The following is a 21507-nucleotide window of genomic DNA, read 5'->3' as shown; positions in this document are numbered from 1 at the left end:
ACACTTATAAAAAAAAAAAAAAAAGCAAGCCACAGACAGGGAGAAAATATATATGAATCATGTATCTAAGAATGGACTTGCATCTAGAATACATTAAAAAAACTCTTTCAACTCAATGATTAGGCGAAGAACCCAAGGGAAAAAAATGGAAAAAAATGGTTTGAAAGGATATTCAAATCTTTCAACAAAAAAGAGGGATGCACAGCAAATAAACACATGAAGAGATACACAGCATTATTAGTCATTAGGAAAATGCTTAAAACCACCATGAGATATCACTACATACCTATTAGAATGGCTAAAATTAAAAAGACTGACCATAGCAAGTGCTGGCCAAGATGTGGAGCAACTGGAATTCTCATACACTGCTGGTGGGAGTATAACATAGTACAATCACCTTGGAAAACCATTTTGGCAGATTCTTAACCTGAAAGTCCATCAACACATGGGTCGATAAATGAATTGCAGTATATCCATGAAATGAACTAATACTCAGCAACAAAGAAGAATGAACAATTGACATACACAACATGCATGAATCTGAAAATAAATACACTGAATGAAAGAAGAGCCCAGACCAAAATAAAACAAAAAACAGTACACAGTGAGTGATTTCACAAAATTCTAGAAAAGGCAGGCAAACTCTACAGTGACATAAAGCAGATCAGCAGTTGCCTGGGAACGGGGGAAGTCCTGGAGGGAAGATTAGAGAGGGGCAAAAAGAAACTTCTGGAAATGATGTATATGTTTATTACCCTGACTGTGGTGATGAAATGTTTCTCAGACGGATATAGGTCAAAATATATCACATTGTACACTTTTAATAGGCACAGTTTACTGTATGTCAATTATATTTCAGTAAAGCTGTAAATAACTGTGGAGGCTGACGATACATGCAACAAGAGCCCAGAAAAAGAAGGGGTGGCAGTCAAAGAGTAGGAACACTTCTTTGTTGCAGGGGAGGCATCAGACCCCCACCTGGGCTCAGCCCTCCTTGGGAGTGGAGGATGAGACCAAAAATTCCTTCTCCCCTCAGTAAAATGAAGAAGACTGTCGTGCCTGGGCATCCCAGAGGTATCATGAAGACTGAACAACAAATTCAATGTTGCATGTAACAGCTCCAGCAGGCACCAATAAACATCAGCTTTTCTTTCTGGGACATTCTACATGTCCCCGCAAACACCTGTGCATCCAACAGACTGCACATCCAAACTGTGGCTTGGAATAGGTGATCTGTAGCTTAGAGCTGGGCCCCAGCCCTCAGGAAGACATGCTATGGCTGAAGCTGGGTAACACTGTCTCATAGGTTATGAAATAAAATGCTCACCAGCCATCAAAGGCTGAACTTAAGGACATATGTCCTCCTCGGCGTGCCCTCACAGTTTTGTCATACTTCTACTGGAGACCCAAGAGAGGAAGCCAACTTCCCACGCTCATGTCAAAGACCAGTGGCCACAAACATCTACAGAAAATCTTAGGGAAATGGAAGTCTTTTCTTCCCCCAAACAGCAGTGTGAGCAATAACCTGTATCCACCCTCCTGACACGAAAATAGCCTCCATTTGTCTGATAGCTTCTTTTCCCTCCTAGTTCTGCATGATTTCCAACCGGACTTAAGCTCCTGTGAATGAATTTGTCTGAAATCCTGACTTTCCCTCCAGACAGCTGAGCTAGACCCTTAACACTACTCTCAAGTGTGACCTGGGACTCGGTAGCACCAGTGTCACCCAGAGCTGCTTGGACGGGCACAATCTTGGGTCCAGCCCAGACCTCCCAGATCAGAGATGCATGTGAACAAGCTCTTGAGAAGATTCACACATAGAGAGAGAGTGGACAGAACCACCCTTCCCAAGGCAGAAGGTTCTGCTTGACACCTCGTGCCCAACCCATTTAGATACTCCCCCGCAGTAATGCCACCAACACCACATGCATCGTGCTTTCCAGAGCACAGGGCTCCTCCAATCCTGATGATAACCCTAAGTCTGGACAAGGATGTGATGTGCCCAAGTTCACACATCTGCAGGCCAGACAGGTCACTGTACTGCCCCACCAGTGGTGGGCTGCAGAATCCACAGAGCCCACCGGGCCCAGCTGTGGGACCTGCCCATCCCATGCCAACCCCAGAGACGGCCCTGCCCAGATGTAGTGTGACGGGGTCCAGTTGAACCACCACAGGACGGAAGGACAGTGAATGGCCAGGCTGAGGGGAGGAGGGGGATGTGCGGCCACCAGCTGGCAGTGGTGGCCATTGTCAGAGACGACGGCATGTGGCAAACGTAGGCTGCAGGGCCACAGAGCCCTGTGCATAGGTAGTCCTCCTCAGCAAACATTAGCAAATCATACCACACATGGCCCTTCCAAACAGGAGCCCAAGAGCAGCAAACCTTACCGACTCACCCCACAGGACACGTGGAACCTGTCACCACCAGCTCTGCAACCTGTGGCAGCCCCCGCCATCCCCCAAGGGCTGCCAGGACCCAGCCTCATCCACTCCCAGAGCTCCTGCCCCAAAAGGCACCTCCCTTCTTCCAAACCACAAAGCCAGGGTTTCTGAAATAATTCTGCCTCAGCTCTAACAAGGAGCAAGTAGCTTCTGTGGCCTGGGCTGATGACCAATTACAACATCGGTGACATTTTCTAAGGGGAGACGACACTTTCCAGGTTCCAGTCAACTGCCTTCCATACCACTGCCTTGGGAGGAACATACCTGCTTCAAAAGTTAGCAGCTGTGAGAATATCACCAAACCCTCAATTAAACACAAGTCAACTAAAATAAAAACTCGCACACACCTCATACTCACAGCTGAACCCCTCACAGGACTCGACCAGTCAGCCCACGCCGAGCTGGTGCTGCCTCTGCCACAGATTCCTACCCATCCAAACTCTACCTATTGCCAAGTCCCATGACCCGCAAGGGGAGAAAGCACAAGTCCTCAAAGAGGAAAGGACTTCAACAACCCTCGGCAACACAGATCCAAGAACCTGGTGCCAAGGACCTTACCTGGAAGGGCGCTCCTCCCCCAGCTGTGCAGAAAGTAAGGCCAAACCACCACCTTAACCCTGGCCAGGAGCTTTGACAAGCTTGCCCTTTCCTGGGAGGGTAGCTAGGCAGGGGAGAGTGAGCTCTGTGAGCAGCCCACATGCTTCCTCTGTCTTTCCTGAGCCTTCACCCCCGACAACATTCCAGCGTGTTGTTCACTGTCCTACTTGTTGTCCGCAGGTGTCCCCCCACCTGCAGGAAGGCTCCACAAGAGCAGGGACCTTGGTCTTATTCACTGTCACCTCCTCAGTGCTTATAACAGTGCCTGGATCAGAGCAGGGACTGGAAAAGTGAGTGACTGAATGAATGAGTGAACAAACGAACAAAGAGATAGATGAATGAGGTCCCGTTTTACTATCCTCAGTTAAGAGGCACCATGTTTCTTCCAATATTACAAATATCTCAAAGGTCTCCCTCTGTGGCAAGTTGGAATCTGCTGTCACCAAGTTGGTGTCCAGAAAGCAAACATGCCTTGTCCCATTTCTAGCTGTCATCTGCACTGGCCACCCGCCTCCCGAAGGTCATGGGAAGAGGGAGGTGACTCTCAGTGGTCTTCACACATCCCTACGAAGAACAAGGCAAAAGGCACCATTGTCTGGGGATGTGGGGGGTGGGGGGTGGGCAGAGGGAAAGCCAAGGCAAGAGCAGGAGGCTGGCTATTGTTGTCCCCTGAGGCTGCGGCTGGGTTGGCACAGACTCTGTTACTCCTCCAGGCAAAAATATTTGCTCAGCAGGACTCAATGGCTTTGGGGACAGTCTTTCATTTTCAATACAGTGGCCTGGAAGTTACTACAATCACAAATATTTTCTCCAACTTACCTTCTTGGCAACCCTGAAATTATTCCAAAGGGTTACATAAGAAGGGAGAAAAGAAGCCATGTGAGGTTTTTGCAAAGCCAGACATAAAAGGAACATGGAAACCAAACATCACAATCCACCATGGTAACTCGAGTGACAGCATTATCTCCAAGGTGGTGGCCCCTTGTGGCATGGCAGACGAGTGGAAGGTTGCTGGTAGAGGATGAGGGCACAGTGGAGGGTCCCCACAGCTCCCGAGGCCACTTGCCACCAGGAACCAAATCAACTGCTTCCTCCCCACCTTCCCTGCTGGAGGCCTCAAAGGGGAACGCGGGAGGGCTCAACAGCGGCCCACGGGGCTGGAGCAGACTCCTGCAGCACTTCCTGCCTCACTCCAGACTACCTGCCTCTCACGGGAGGGCAAGGGGCAGCAAAACTGACCCTGGGGCCAGGAGCCTGCTCCAGGGCTGAGTGTCAGAGGACAAAGCCCTGCAGTGAGCCTCGAGGTCCCCTTTACCAAGCAAGGTCCAAGGGGCCCCGGCTGGGCTCCAGGAGAAGCCCTACAGCAGCTTTTCCTTGTCTTAAATGCTTGCAGGCAAAGAACGCTGAGCAGCACTGGGAACAGAGAGGATTTCGCTTTTCAATGTATTTCCTTCTACGTATCATTTGCTAACATTACTTCCTCAATATTTTAAACCTATTTTTTGACGTGTTGTCTTAAGTCTGTTTTTTCCCCTTTTCATCCTCACCGTACAGCTGGGTAACCAAACACAGTTGGCCACAGCAAGAAAAAATGCAGTAGTGCAACTAGGGGGAGGAAACAGAAGGCAGGATTTTACTACAACCTATGATAACATTAAAAAGGATCTCTACCTGTCACTGCACCAAAACGGCTCTGCCTGGGAAACCTGTCACCAAAGCCTAAAGCCGAGGAGCTGTCAGCCCGGCCGCCTCTCATCTCTCAACAGCAGTTCTTCCAGGCAGCCCCCCCGCAGCCTCATCTCCCTCCAGCCAGCGATCCTCGAGCCCCGGCCCCACATCCTTCCCTTCTGTCCCCACTTCAGGGAGTCCCTGACAGTCCCACCTCAGGCAGCTCCAAATATGCACTGCAAGCCCAGGTGCCACATCTGGAGCCCACCCGCCCACCTGGTGGCTCTTCTCCCCCATCTCCGAGGCACTCAGGGCCACTGGCCAACTCCCCCGCCCATGACGGACCCTGCTCCTGCAAGGCTGTGTGCTGGGAGCAGCTGCACGGGCGGAGCAGACGAGCCTGAAGCCCATTAGCCAGCCCCCTTTTCCCTCCCCTGCGGCAGGCACCGCGCCTCCAAACAAACCCACCCACACTAACCCCTAAGTGTGTCTTCTTTACACTCTCATTTCAACCCCCTGATACGGCGGGCCTGAGCCCACCTCTAGCCAACTGTGACCGGTGCTCTGAGCATGCCTGAATATGGCTCCATAACTCTTCACGCCGAGTCTCCTCAACCCCTTTGGTTTTCCGCTCCTCTGAGAGCTTCTTCTGAGCCCCCATCTTTGTCACATGTGTGTCCTCGAACGCCCAACAGCCCAAGAGGTAGATACCAACATGGCTCAGGTCTGACCCCAAAGGCCAAACTCTGCAGCACTGTCTCCCCTGACCCCCTAGCATCCCCACTGACCTGAGCCATGGCAACATTTCTGTGGGTGACTTTCCCAAACCGGCCTGGAGCAAGCGACAATTAGGCAGTTGAAACTGCATTATAGATGCTATTTTCTCTTTTCGTTTAACCCTTACTTCCTCCTGTTGCTACATAATCTTTATAATGATGATGTTTATTTTCTTTAAATTTTTTTTAAAAGATTTTATTTTTTGACACAGAGAGAGACCGCGTGGGAGGGAACACAAGCAGGGGGAGTGGCAGAGGGAGAAGCAGGCTTCCCGCCGAGCAGGGAGCCCGATGCAGGACTTGATCCCAGCCAGGACTCTGCGATCATGACCCCAGCCAAAGGCAGACACTGAACGACTGAGCCACCCAGGCGCCCATATAATGATGAGGTTTAACAGCTCCATGTTTCATCAGTACATCATAATTTCCTTGACCTTCTCCAACTGCTGGACATACCATCTCCTTCCGGGTTCTCCTACTGCAATCAATGTTGAAATGAACATCTTCACACATGCAACTTCCTTCTCTCATTTTTCTCCCAGGTATTAAAATTTGCTCCAAGGGTCCAAATACTTCAATGGCAACTGGTATTGCCCAACTGTTTTTGACTCTCAGCTTACACAATGCGATGAGCCCATTGCCAAGGGGAGGAAGAAAGCAAAGGGTCCCAAAGAGGTGGGCCCACCTGCCTGACAAAGCCGCACGCAGGTTGTCAGGGCTGTCATCCTGCTCTCGTCATCCACCCATCTACTCTGCATGAGTATGGCAGTGTGTCTCCAGATGTTGATGGCCAGAGGGGAAAGGAAAGAGGACCCAGTGCAGGCGATCCTCCAGGTCTGGCACTGAAGCCACCTCCCTGCACAGACATACAGAGAGAACTGGGCTCCCACCACCCAGCTGCTAGGGAGACAGGCACATTATCAGTGAGACTGTCCCTCTACCCAGGAGGGCAATGACATGCCTGCACGGACACGATGGCACAGGGCTGGGGACAGTCCTGGGAATCTGGGCAAGCCAGGAGGCTTGAAGCCAAAGTAAGAGAAGCAGATCTCGCCTCACCCTGACATCACTTTCTTGTACCCCTCCAAAAAGGAATGGGGGCAATAGATCTGGGGTGGGATTTCTAGAGACTCTTCTGGGTGTCTTGGGCAAAGTGAGGCCCTGAACAGGGTATGATGGCTTGCAGTCCCTTCCTGCCTACTCCACCTCTCGGCCAGTGACCCCTGTGTGGCACACCATGCTACAACCCCAAACCTGAAAACAACTAGCCATGAACGGAGTCAGCCTAAAGCAGTGCAGAGTCAAACCCCACCACACGGTCTGCATCCTGTACACTGTGCACCAAGAGGCTGGCTATGGCTAGCCCTTTCGTGCCCACGTGATGGAGGACGTCAGAGGTAACAAGTACCCCCAGGCCCATGAAGATAGTAGCAAGAGCCCTTGAGCATGTCCACCAGACATCGCCCAGACGGTGGCAGCGTCTGGCTCCCCTTCTCCAGGAGCTCCGAGTACCTTTAGGACCTGCGTACAGTAGGTGAGCCAGAGCCTGGGATGACAACCCTGGCCGCTGTTCCCATCTTTGTGCCCAGCATTACCAGCTGGCGACCACAATCTCTATTCAGAGCAGCCTCGAAGGCAAGTTTAATTCTCATTTCACAGATGAGGAGACAGAGGCTCAGAGAAGTAGAAGAACTTGCGCGAGGCCAGACGAGGTAAAGCCAGATCTGAACCCACAGCCATCTGACTCCAAACCCAAGGGCTCTCTCTGGCGCTGCGACCCTATGTACTGCATCCTGGTATAACAAATTTGCTAACGCTTCTACTTGTTAAAGTCTATTTTGGCAATCTATTTCTTTGGAAGCAAGACGTCAACTTCCCACTGTTGTTTAATGTCCATATATTTAAGATTAGAAATTGGAAGCAACCAACTAAGATAATCACACACAGGCAAGCATTAGGACAAGCTCCTTTTCAAGAAGTGACACTGGAGGGCGCCTGGGTGGCTCAGTTGGTTAAGCGACTGCCTTCAGCTCAGGTCATGATCCTGGAGTCCCGGGATCGAGTCCCACATCGGGCTCCCTGCTCGGCAGGGGGTCTGCTTCTCCTTCTGACCCTCTTCCCTCTCGTGCTGTCTCTCATTCGCTCTCTCTCAAATAAATAAATAAAATCTTTAAAAAAAAAAAAAAAAAAGAAGTGACACTGGAAAACACTGGAGAAAGCACACTGAAACCGCCTCCCCTGAGTCTGCCCTCTCCAGTTCCCACTGGCGCACAGAGGGAGCTCTGTGAGCTTCTTGGGGCCCTGCAGCCATCATCTGTCCCATAGTCCTGTGGTGTCACCACACGGCCACTTTCTGAGGCTGTTTTCAAGCTGCCTCCTTGGAGCGACCAGAGCCCAGGCCTGTCCCAGACCTAGGCCCAGGCCAATCCACACACAAACTATCCCTTTTGATCCAGGTCCCATGTGGGTTCTGGGGACACAATGGTGAGGGGGCCCTGCCTGCCTCACAGTCTTCATTAACTCAGCAGCACCTGCTGATAGCACACCCCACACCAGAACCCTTGTTTTTCTCTCTCCCAACACAGCAAATAAAATTCACGAAACTTGCTATCACTGAGAAGTCACATCAACAATTAGCATCCTCTGCACACCTTCTGACAGTGCTGAACTATGCAAGCTGCATGGCACTGGACAACAGTCCCAGTCTCCTGGGCTGTGCCAGAGCTAGGCCCCTGGCTTGCCGCCCCACAGCCCCATGGGTCCACAGCCCCCAGGCCACCTGCAACACAAATGATGAAGATGACATCACTTCGGACACCAGCACACCAGGCCTGCCAAGCTATGCTGATCATCTGTAATAAGCACTAGAACTAACTGTAAGGGAGAAAATGTGCTAAGATGACGAACATATCAGTACGAGTTCAGCAGTAGCTGAAAACTCGGGACACTTAATGAACAGAAATCTAATGACTGCAATAAACAAAACAGAAGTAATAAAAAATATGCTACACCAACTGCAAAAAACAACTGATGCCAAATCCTGGGTCCCACTCAAATTTCCTGAGCCCCACACACATCCCCAGAAAGCTCCTGGAGGGGGGTGCGTGCCCCCCCTGGACCCTGAAGCAGGAAGAAGCCTTGGAGAGAGATCGCTCTAGTCAGGCCAGGGTTCCAAGTGCCATCTGAAGGCTTACCCTTTACACTTTTCCCACCTCACTCTTGTCCTGAACAATAGTACCTGGGCTTTCGGAAGCATGTTATATTTTTTCTAGTACCGTTACAATAAATGCACAGCTATCAAAATAAAACATGTTCGGGCGCCTGGGAGGCTCAGTCGTTAAGCGTCTGCCTTCAGCTCAGGTCATGATCCCAGGGTCCTGGGATGGGGCCCCGCATCAAGCTCCCTGCTCAGCAGGAAGCCTGCTTCTCCCTCTCCCACTCACTCTGCTTGTGTTCCCTCGCTTGCTGTGTCTCTCTCTGTCAAATAAAGTCTTTAAAAAAATAAAATAAAATAAATAAAACACGTTCACCTCCAACAAACCCATAAAGCCTCTCTCCATGGCAGGCAATACTGATCCCCCAGCCCACAGCCTTTATTTATTGGCGGCCTCATCAACTCACAGAGGAGCTTGAGTCTCTGCCCCTCCAAAACAGATGCCGCATATCTCACAAAAAAGATCGTAAATATGACGCAAAGTATCTCCAGGCCCTGGAGGAAGCAGAAGAGCGGGACTTCTTCTGGGCAGCAGCAACAGGAGGGAAGAGCAAGGCCATGCTTATATTAAATACTTTTTCTGACCCTAAACCCCACATTAAGGTGAGGAGAGCCAGAAAAGAACCAGTCAGACACTGCAGCATTTCTGCTTCTGCCAAACTCCTGACCAGGGGATCTTCCCACTCCTCCCTGTTTCACTAGGACTTTGGTTGGGGCCTCCTGGGGGGGGGGGGGGGGGGGGGGGGGTCTTCTCTCTGCCCCCTGCTGGGTGCCTGCTGGGTCCCAGTTTGGGGGGGGGGGGGGGGGGGGACTGTCCTCAAGCCCTGGCTCAAAGAGAACCATCCTGGTGGTGGAGCCAGGTGAGTGTACCAGCAGGGCTCCAGGGAAGGCACTACAGAGAGGTCTTCATGAGCATGAGGCTCAGGAGGGAAGAATGGGGGGTGCAGAATCATAGGCATGCATAGACACGGAATGGGGGGAGGTAAGGGGGACTGGGAGGCCAGGAGAAAGAGGCAGGCAGAGGCCTGCTGTGCCAGACATTGGTTTGGGAACTCCAAGCTCAGCCTGCCTTGTAGAAGCTGGGTTGCCCCACGGGTATGCGGTGGAGGGGGATGAGTTGAGCTGCAGTTCCCATCACCCCAGAGGAGTGTTCTGAGCCCATCTGAGTCCCTTGGCCAAAGTCCCTACTGCCCGTCTGTCCCCAAAGCCCCTCCACGTGTTGCTGGCACTGCTTCCCTTCTCCCTGTCAGCCTTGGGCTGGAACTGGGGTTCTGCTGTAGCACCCTGCCACGGGACAGGGCCAGTCACTTCAGGCCTCATCTGTGCCTTGGGGGGACAGTGCCATCCAGCTCATAGGTGCTCTGAGGACTGCAGCGTGTGCAAAACCCATGCCCTGGGGCCCTATGCGGGAGTCTCTCCACCAAAGGGCACTAAGCACCACTTGCCAAAGGGGCACCGGCTCTGTTTCTGCCTCCCTCTTGGGTAACACTGGATTCCCACCAGGCTGAGTGAAGGAACAGCAAAAACACCCTGCCTGCCCTTCGCTGATCACTGACCAGGGCCCCTTGCTCCTGAAATTGGATCTGGCCTCACAATCTTCTTTAACCCAGAGCTCAGGGCAGGTAGACCACTGAGCACTGGTGTGCAGGCAGAGCCTGGCCTACCCTCTTCAATTATACCCAGCGACCTCCCCCGCCCCTAACCTGAGTTCCTCTAACTGCACGTCTGCCAATAACACCCAAAGGGAGCCCCTGCCTCTCTGAGTGTCTGACCAAGACTCTGAGACACATAAACACTCAATACCACACATGCCACACACGCCCCCCCCCCCCCCCCCCCCCCCCCACCCCCACCCCCGACCCCAGAGGCCCTGTCAGGAAGTCCTGGCCCTGCTTTCTAAGCCGCAATCAGCTCCCCAGGTTTCTTGCTTCCAAGGCCTCCTTCTCACTGCAACTCTAATAGTGCTCCCCCACCAAGCATGAGGTGGTCTCTGGGTCCCCACCCCCCAGTATGTCACTCCCAATGACAAGCCTGCAGGCACTGCTTACTGTGGGAGCTTTGCCTGGAATATGTACTATGAAGAGCCTCAATAAGGCAAATTAGGCACTACTTGATTAAGAAATTCTTACTACACACAAAAAATTAAATTAAAATTAAAAAAAAAAAAAAAAACAGAAAAAAAGAAGAAAGAAAGAAAAGAAATTCTTACACACATAGCTCTATAAATTACTGTCCAAAGGGGTCAGGCTCCATCAGCCCCTTTTTAAAGGGAGGAAGTTAGGGCACAACGAGGTCACCTATTCTGCCTGAGGTCACACAGCTGGGTTGGGGCCCCAGCAGCCTGGCAACCAAAACCTGGCTCTTCACCGCATGTTCCACCACCTCTCCCAGAAATACACAGATAAAGCACAGCATGGCCTTCAAGGCACTCCCGGTGCAGCTGGCTGGGTGGGCGGGTGGGCAGGCGGGGCTGTGGGCTGTTCAGGATATTCTGAGGCCTCCAAGGAGCGGGACGGAGGGCGGCTCTGAGGAGACCTGAAGAGTGAGCAGCAGTCTGTAGGCCAGACCAGGAAGGCGAGGACTCGTCAGGTCAAGTCGGGAGCAAAGGGCAGGGGGCACAGAGTAGCAAAAGTACAGAGAACAGCAGATGAGAGTGAGAGGAGGGCCATGGCAGGTCACATAATGGACCCCAGGCCACACTCAGAGCAAGGAGCGACACGGTCAGATCAGACTGCAGTTTTAAATAGCTGGACCCAGCTGCCTGGCGGAGAGCTCAGAGCTAAAGCAGAGAGAAATCTGTGGGTGCTGGCCGGCCCCATACAGTGAGATGGTGACAGGCAAGATGGGGTGGAGGTGAAATGAAGGGGGACCCTGAGGCAGGACCCAGGGGCTCAGGGCTCATCTGAGGAGAGGGACAGGGCAGGAAGGGAGGGCCTGCAGCTGGATGCCAGGGAACTACTGTGGCACTGTCCCAATGACGTGTGTCCCTTAGCTCACTCACTTCCCAAGGTTCTGAGCACAGACTGCTCATGGGTCACCACGTTTCACCCACCCTGAGATGCACCAGTGTATCACCAACCACTGAGAGACAAATGGTGCCAACTCACAGCCTGACCCCAGAGACATTAAAATGTGACTGAAAGGAACACACCTCACTCCTCAGTCCTCATACCCTGAGTGCTCAGAGGCGGGCAGAGGTACACGGTCTCCCTCATGCCCAACGTAACATCTGGGACCAGGTGCCATCCCCAGCCATCCCCTCCGTTCAACCATGTCTGAACAGATCCCAAGGCTGGCATCTGGGATCCTCCCACCGGGGCTGGGGTAGCAGCTGCCACACCTGAATGCCACATCTCCCAGCCCAGGCCGCCCACAGCTCCACCAGCAACCTTTCCACGCTCCATTCAAAAACAGCTCTGGGGCCCTAGTGAAAGAAGCCTCAGCATGCCTGAGCTCCTGGGAGGTCCTTCTGCCTGGACTGCCCTCCCTCCAGCCCTCCCCTCTGGCTCGCCCCACCCACCTCATCCACTGGCATTCCTCCGCTCCTCTTGTGCACTGAGCCACTACACCCTGTCACCCTGTCACCCTGTTCATGCTCACACAGCAGGGTGGCTGACAAGTGCCGCATATGCAACTGGATGGGGCAGCCAAAGGAGTGAAGGGGCGGGGCATGGAACCCAGAACCTTCTACCGTAAGGTCATCAGCTTCTGTGTCTCTCAAAGGGGGCACTCGCCCTCCCGTGGGATTGTGTGAGGATCTGCCCAGTGCATGGTCAAGTGCTGGCCAGCTGGGGGTCCTGATCTGTGCAATGGGAATCATTGCAATCACCACCTCTCCGGACTCCTGCTAAACCAGATGTGCTCCTGAGTGCTTGGGGGCTTTCCTGAATGCTCAAGTGACATATGACAGGGGCTGCAGAAGATCCAGGGCAACAGACCTCAGCAGTCTCCCCGTGGATAAACAGCAAGGCCTTAACACTGGCTGCTTCTGTGTGTCAGGGACAGACATGACCTCGGGATCCACCCCACACCTGCCCTCTCGCACCTAAGCTCAGCTTTTGAGAAACAGAGTAGGGGAGAGGGATGGCTTGGCTTCAGGGAAGGTCTCGGGCCCAGTGAGGCTCCAGGCAGTGCTCGCAGGGCCCTGTGGTAGTGCAGGATGCTGCCTCTCCCTGTTCCCCATCCTTCCAGCACCAGCTCTGAGCAGAGCTACGGAGGAGGCTGCCCACTCTGCCCTGCCCATAGGGGGCCCCCGCGGAAGTTGCCCCATCACGTCTGCCACCGTGAAAACCAGCACTCCACACGTTCACTCTCTGAGAGACTCAGTGGAAACATGCACACAAATACTCCCATAGCACTGTTTTATTAATAAATTCTGGGAGCCAGCTCCATGACAATGAAACAGATACGGTCACAGAATATTATGCTGCAGTTAAAGGAATGAATTATACTCATAGGTGACAAAGACAGAGAGCCGGGACATGCTGAGGGAAATGAGCTGCCTTCAAAATGACAGACTTGTGTGCCAGCATTTATTTAAAAACCATGCATGGTGTTCTAGGATGTATCTCTACACACAAAGACATACTCCAGACTCATGACAGTGGTTCCCTCCAGAGTGACAGAAGAAACCGCATCAGTGACAGAGGCCAAAGTGGCCTTAGCTGTAACCCAAACACTTAACATTTTAAAAGAAAACTGTATTTATTGCTTGTGTACTGACAGATCAGTGAAAAGAAAAGGAATCACAACATTTTAGGCAGAGGATAGGGCGAAGGAAGGACCAAGAGCACAGGCCACACCTGGATGTGCAGGCTGGGGAGTTCGCCAAGGTTCTGGGGGGCTCTGAGTCGCCAGAGTCTGTTCTGCAGAGGGGACATTCTGGATCTGCAGGGGCTGCACATGGGGACATCAGCTTTCAAAGAGAGACAGTAGGGCGTGGAAGGTGACCCTAGACCCGGTTTGCCAGAATACATGTTTACCACCTGTTGTCCAGTGTAACTTTTAATAGTGTCTCGTTCACTCTAAAAGTGTCCCAGTAGGGAGCATAAGAAATACAGTCGCCCTGGCTCTCGGGACAGGGAAGGAATCACAGCTAGGCCTCCTGACCTAGACACCGTCCACTACCACCTCCTGCGTTTACTGCCGGCTCCACACTGTGCCACCACTCTAGGGGCACTGTCCCACAAGTCCCAGAGCTGCACTGGCGTAGAGCATTCTACAGATTCAGAAACGGAGACTCAGAAACGAGATTCCTGCTCAAAGTGACACAGCCCACACAGAGTGTGAATCACCAGCATGGGCAGGACTTGGGCCAGGCCCTGGGGTCCTGAGACTGAGAGGCAGCCTGAAGGCCACAATGACCAGCTGAATAAGAAGAAGAAATGGATGTAAAAGAGAGTGCCCAGAAGGCTGCCTCCACAGGAGGAGGTACAGGAAATTCCACTGGCCTCTGCCAGCACCCACCTCTAGTCCATGTCCACACGTCCCCCCCAGATAGCGAGCAGCCGCAGAGGGGACTGGCACGGGGCACCAGCCGAGAGATGGCACCTCCAAGCTGCCGAGGCAGTCCAGGAGCGGAGTCTCTGTGCTGGTGCCGGCTGGCACTACCAGAGAGGGGAGGGGCTCATAGGAGCAGTGGGGACGGAAGAGACGCCAGGGTGACAGAGGAAGGGGTCAGGTGGAAGAGGCCCAGGGAGAAGAGCACCAGCCCAGATTCCACAGTGCTGGGAAGGACGGAGCTACAGGGCTCATCCTGCCAATGAAAGCCCCTCGGAAAGAAAACAGCGCATCAGGCTCCCTGCTCAGCTGGAAGCCTGCTTCTCCCTCTCCCACCCCACCCCACCCCACCCAGCTTGTGTTCCCTCTCTCACTGTGTCTCTCTATCAAATAAATAAATAAAATCTTAAAAAAAAAAAAAGAAAAAGAAAAAGAAAACAGCTGAAGGCTGCACGGGGCTCTTAGTGACAAAGCACCCTTTCACATCTGTCTTCTTACCCAAATCTTAGCAAATCTGTCATTCAGTGGGGCCAGCTCTCCTCCTTCCTTGCTCACCTAACTCACATACACACTTCTTCACTTCCGTCTCCCTGCAAAGGGATGGGTGTCAGATCACCAGCCCAGCAGGCAGCTTGACAGAGCGCACTGGTGACGCCACCTCATCCTTAGCGGGTCACCAGGGCTCTACAGGCCTGCACCCGCCTGGGCGTGGGTGCGTCTGGAGACAGCAATGGATTGGTTTCTCAGCGGCTGCTACTGCTCTCCTCCCTACAGGACCAGGGATGTGATGGCTTTGGGACTGGGTCCCCAAAAGCACAAACACCTTCGTCTAATTAGGAATGACACAAGTCTGCAAGCTGGGCCAGTCCTGCCATCTCACTGACGTGGCAGCATGACTCTCCGTAAAGCTGGGATGCGAGGGGCCCTGCAACCAGCACGGGAGAGACCACTGAGCCTCTGGACTCTCTGAAGCTGTCTGGCCCTGTCAACGAGGCCCGCACCATCGGCACACAGCAGTCTCAAGACGCACTGGGTTTAGGTTTCATTCTTTCCTTTTTTGAGGGAGTGGAAACAAATATAGCATTAGCCACGCTGAAACCTAGAGCAACTTTTATGGCCCAGTGGTGAGGTTAGCAACAGCGATTCCTTGATCTGGGAGGAGAAAGTAGCCAGAAGATGGAGCTGCTCCTTTCCAGTGGGGAGGGCACCCCGCACACACCCAGAAGGAACGCTTGTCTCTAACATCAGGGAAACCTTGGACATGGAAGCCCAAACCCATCTGGACTGCACGCTGCCAACTGCAGCAGCCAGCAGAGAACAGTCACGAGCGTTCACTCAGCAGCTATCTATTTACGGGGAAAATAAGATGTATTGCACACGTGGTGAGGAAGGAGGAAGTCAGGGAACAGACAGCTTGTGGGACTTCCACACATGTCGGGGAAGGCTGACAACAGACAGGCGAACAGGACAATGCGAGTGTACCAAAAGCTAAGAAAAAATAACCATGCGGCATGTTATGGGAAGGCTTCTGCTGACCGCTGGGCCTGGGGAGGTGGGCACCTCAGCCCCAGAGGCCACAGAGAAGCAGGACGGCCCTGCCCCACCGTCAGGCAGCTGGCTCACCGCACGCCCCTGAGGGGCTCCCAGCACAGCCTCTGACCCAGGAGAGCCACGCCAGCCGGCCGCCCGCTGCAAAGGCAGTAATGCCAGCTTGGACCAAGAGCCTGTGGCCTGCGGCCAGGGTCCACACTGGCTAGGAGGGGTCCACACTCACACCAACCCACGAGAGCCTGGGGTGAAACTTTCAGGAATCCTGGGGGCCAGCCGTTAAAACACAGCCACTGTGAAAAATGCAATGACAGAGGCTCACAACGAGCTGTATTGAAAACAAAGATGAAATACTCACAACTCATCACTTCCTACTTATTTTGCCACGTTACTATTATATAGGTTTTTGAGTTTATTCATGACTATTGTATCCAAAGGGAGAAAATGGTGTGCTACTGAGGCATCTCTTCCCAACTCCACATGTGGTGACGTCATGTTAGTGGCTGGAAACCAGCCACAGTGGAAGTATTTACACCGTGGAAATTGGCAAACACTACAAATAAGGGCTTCAGTACTCCTGGGCCATATCCAGTCCAATGTCTGTTTTTGTAAATAAAGGTTTTTTTTCATATTATTTTTTATCAAGATAAAACTCAAGTAACATAAAATCAGCTATGTAAATAAAGTTTTATTGGAACACAGTTATAACCATCCATTTCCATATTGTATATGGCTGCTTCTGTGCTATAAATAACGGCAGAGTTGTGACAGACTCTATGGCTCAAAATATTTACCATCTGGCCCTTTACAGAAATAGTTTGCCAACCCCTGGGTTTAGATTTAAGAAAGTGATGGAGAAAACGTTAATAATGCAGATTAAATTTAAAAGTGTGTCATGCCTGTAGCCGTTACGTTAGGATTAGCACAAAAGAACAAGGAAATATCCTCTAGTATTTGAAAACTATTATCTAATTCAGCAGTAACATAAACAAAACTATCAATCGACATTCACGTCAGAACTACACTCATAAGCTGACTACAGATACAAAAGATCAAAAATCAAGGAAAGCAATCTGTGAAACAATTGGTACACAGAATTGACAATAAAGAGGGCTGTGTATTTTATTATTTGTGAACTGTATACTACCCATCCTGTTTATCAGTCAAATGTATAAACCTACATGTATATGTGTATGCATATTTTTTTCCAGAAAAGGCCAGCTGCCAAACATTTACTGACACACCAGAGTAAATTCGTACATTACTTCAAAGAACCTGAAATAAAGTTTGAATGAAATGAAAATCCATTTGCATAATTACTGTACTTCAACATTACAAGCAAACACGAAAAGAGGGAAGAACCTGGATTCATTAGATATAGCAATTCTTGCCAATTATTGAATGTTTACTAAAAATTGGCTTTAAGTTTCATCACCTGCACATGCAAACAGAATTTCTCTACCATGATTGTTAGAGTCAAGCGAAAAAATCCAACCTAGCATAATAAAAGTCAGGTTCATGGACATAGCACTCCCTCTTATAAAAATTAATGACATTATTTAGAAAATCAATACAAGTTAATTATTTCACACATTCCCTAACACTTTATCCTTCATTTTTCTCATAATCACACTGAAGAAATGCCACACTCGAGTATTTCCCTCCAGTCCCACTTGGACTGTTCCCCCAGAGCACTGTGTGGACACCATCATTTCCTACATGTGCCATGACAAGAGAGCACCTGGTGGCAGCGTGACACAGCAGGGAGGGGATGGGACTCTTTACAATGGGCGGCCAGGAGAGACCTGAAGGAGTCTGATGGCCACAGACCTGAGGACAGTCATGAATGAGGGACAGGGAAGTACACATTGAGGATAGAAGGAAAGAAGGGTCCAAGTCACAGAGCACCTATAGGTGATTATGATAAGGAGTGGGATGTCTGAGTGCACGGGATCTTAACTGGCAGAGTGATGAGATCTGATACTGGTTTGGAAGGAGCAAGAAGGAAGTTTCCCACCAGGGAGATGGCCAGGCACACACCAGAGATAGAGAAGAGACAGTCCGGCGGTAGAGCCACTAGGCCTTACAGATGGACCGGACACAGTAAGGTGGCAAAGAGCAGGAAGCACGGACGACACCAGCAGTTTACCAAAGCCACAGGCATGGCTCCACTGACTGTGATGAATAAAACCATGACTCCACGCACGTCCTCTTCGTCCTGGTAGGCTGGACCCCAGTCCTCTGAGAGCATGAAGAACAGGACTGGTGGCCCTGACGAGGGCAAAGCGTTGCATGCCGCTGCTCTGAACCTCCCGGATACGCATGAGAAAGAACTCTACCCTCTCTGCTGGTTGCAGTACACACCGCCCCACGCCCACTCCACATCTGATTGCTCTCAATAGTTCTCGAGTACTCTTCAGGCTAAAGCAGTCTACTTTTATTTTCATTTTTTTACTGTTTAATTAAAAAGACAATGGAGCACAGGAAAAACAAAAACAAAAAATGTTCCTACTGCCCCAACACAAGTGTTCTCATTTTATCCAAAGCTCTAGTTTTTGTGCCTTTCCTAGTTGTGCTTGGCTGACAAAAATACTCCTTTTCTTCATCATGGCAACACTTGCCCATTTTTCCACGGAGCTTTCAGGACTGTCCTTCACAGCTCTATGCTACTTGTCTCTGTAGATGCACCATGTTTCCTAAGCTTCTCCCATGCTGTTAAATTGATGACATCAACAATCATTATTACATGAATATATCTATTAACATTGTTATTAAAATTCACCGTGTACCTGTTAATAGATTCCTAGGAGCAAAAGGACTAGACCAAAGGACACCAATGAGGCTATGCCTTCTCCCTACATAAAAACTTTCCAAAAGGGTGAACTATGAAGTAGCTCCTGGATCCTGCCAGCAGGGCAGTGCGGGATGAAGCAGGCAGAGTGGGAGACAGATTAGGAGATTTAAAATAGCAACAGGGTAGCTTGAACTTGAGTCTTGATTCCCTGCCAATGCCATTCTTCCCACATGTTTGAATACAAGGTATATTTTCTGATTATTAATCACATCAACATTTCTCTGTCCGGTGATGTCTCCGAGATCTTAGGACCGTTAGTTGTGAATACCCTCTCCATACAGAAAGGACGTTGCTTCCTAAAGGCAATTTCATTCACAAATTCGTATTTTGATCACCCTCGTCTGCAAATGCAGTACAAAGGGATTCAGAAAAGTCCAGACAGGTTTTAATCCTGACTGGGAGTTCCAACTGAAGCACCTCTTCCAAAGAAGTGCGCCTTTCGTTCTACAAGTCTGAGATTTTATGCTACAACCTATTTCTTCCTGTTTCCCACCCCCAGGGAGCTTTTAGAAATGTGTAAAATTATGCAATGCTGTCTGGTAACTGCTCACTGCTCACACTAACTAAAGGGAAGACTATCTTTGAGAAAGAACAGCATCTGTGAAAACCAAAGTTAAATATCTACAAACTCATCCAGGAGAATAACTGCTCCTGCCCCCATTCCCAAAGAGGTGGGGGAGGGGCTTGCGCATGCCCAGTGCCCGACATGCCCTTCAGTAGGGTAGGGCTTGTTTGGTTCTCACCGTATAGACAACAGCAAATTTGAGATTGAAAGCAAATATTTGATGTGATTTGTCCAATGACAAACATCTCAGAGACTGAGCAGTAGAGATTTGAACCCAGGTCTCTCCAAAACCCTTGAACATTAAATACTGTTCTTTCTTTTTTTCTGTCTATCCATCTCTCTTTTTACTTAGGAGGGAGGCTCAAAGGATTTCTATTTGATTGTTAACTGCATTCATCAACCCAGACTTAAAGAAATGAGAAGGCTTTCTTCTCCACAAGACAGGAATGGAGCAGATATGGCTCAGAGACTCTAGAGACACTGGAAAAACCAGAGCTGTCTGGCTGGGGAGGGGTTGAGATGAGTGGGTGGCAAGGGAGGGACAGGAGCCCCATTCTGCACCCCTCTGCTAGCCCAGGTGTAACCATCTCTCCCACTTCCCATGTGGAAAAAGACAACACAGCCCCAAGCCCTAACCCAAAGCACAAGTAATCTGAGGCCCCAGAAGTATGCTAATTCAGGTGGTCATTAAAATTAAATAGAAATTTAGATGTCAGTTCCTTGGTCTTACCAGACACACGTTAGGTACTCGCCACCCAAGCGCAGCTCAGAGCTACCACACTGGAAAGCACAGACAGAGACCATCTCCATCACCAAGCAGTTCTCTGAAAGGAAGGAAAGACCTCTGCAGGGATTCTCACACACCCCTCTCCTCTCTGCAGGCTCGCAGTGTTGTCTCAAAGCAAATGCTCTGAGATCAGCTATGCAGTGGCCAGTTTACTAGCTACCTCATCCAGCTACACCTTCCACTCCTCTATGAAATGGGATAATACCTAGCAGAGAGAGAGAACACCTTAAGAGCTGCTGCTCTTGCCCTCCTATTTCTTCTATTAAGGCCTGAAGATTAAAAAATAACCTTTATGAACTCCATCTGCAGGTCTATGGTCACTGATAGGATTATTCTCCCCTTTCTGCATGGCCTCCAGCAAGGACAACCTCCCTCCTTCTTTTGTTCACCTATCACACAGATAGTACCCATTCCCTCACAGTCATCTTGGTGACTCAACAGAAGCTGGGCACTGTACCAGGCACCCACATGCTCAGCCTCTCAGGACACCGCCACCAGGTAATGGTAATGGCTCCAACAGCCCCGAGCCACAAACAGAGAGACTGAGCCTCAGAAACAGGAAGTGATTTGCCCCAAGTCCAGGCAGACAGAAGCAAGAGAAGGACCTGAAGCTGCTGCTCTCACTGGCTCTCAGCTGGTGCTCAGTGTTCAGAACCCCAAGCAAGGGGGATTCATCTGGCCAGGGCCTCACCCCCAAGAGGGAGGAGGCCAGCTCTCCTGCAGGGCTGGGCCTAGAGGGCTCGCCACCTACTGAAGGGGCTACACAAGTACAGCAACACCTAGAGCGCCCTCCCCTTTCCCTGCATCCTGTCACTCACCTCCAGAATCCCCAGACTCCCTAGAACTATGGGACACACATGGGACAGGCTCGGTGCCTGAGTGCTAACTATGCCACTATGGTTCCAAGAGAACCCACATACCACCGAAGGACCCCGAAAGGCTGAGATCTGGAGAGGGCCAAGTAGTCCTAACAGGAATGAAGAGTCTTCCAGGGGACCAGCCACCCCAACCCCGATACTCGTGAGCTGAGCGGCTGCCCTGCCCAGGCCCCACCAAACCTGAACTTTTACCCTCAACCCAACTCAACCCTCCCCAGTTAGGCACTGCTTGTGCTTGTCTGTAGTTTGAAATCAGAGATGGACCCACATCGGTTCATAAACTGGTCACTGACCCTAACAGAACAAATAGGCTCACTATGCACCAGCAGAAGAACCAAGGTGGGTGGGGGGTGCAATACAGGCATGTCAGATTAAAGGTGCTGTGGGAAAGATCAGACCAGGACACCAGAAGAGCCAGAAGACGGTGCTCCTGAGATAGCTGGCACTGGCCTTGCTGGGGGAGGCACCCTGGGCCCAGAGCCCAGAGAGGCAGGTAGGAAGTGAGGAGGGAGGGGAAAAAAGAGGAAGGGCGGACCATCCAGGTGTGGGTACACTAGCAGGTCAAGAGCTGACTGATGAGCAACTGAGCACAGCTGGAGCAGCGGGGGAGAGAGGACACCTGAGCCACAGACTGGAGCATAATGTGCTTGGCTGATTCTGTCTAGACTCTCTTGATTAC

The 21507-nt window shown here is 51.0% G+C and overlaps 1 protein-coding gene across 1 annotated transcript in view; it reads right to left on the bottom strand.

Moving 5' to 3' along the window:
* Window positions 1-21507, bottom strand: part of MED26 (mediator complex subunit 26) — a 53567-nt gene that overhangs the window by 19234 nt on the left and 12826 nt on the right. The gene's annotated exons all lie outside the window — the stretch shown is intronic.

This window comes from Mirounga leonina, unplaced genomic scaffold (genome assembly GCF_011800145.1).
Source record: "Mirounga leonina isolate KUSES-001 unplaced genomic scaffold, KU_Mleo_1.0 Mir_94, whole genome shotgun sequence".
Classification (NCBI taxonomy): domain Eukaryota; kingdom Metazoa; phylum Chordata; class Mammalia; order Carnivora; family Phocidae; genus Mirounga; species Mirounga leonina.
This window is presented reverse-complemented; position numbering and strand designations above follow the sequence as displayed.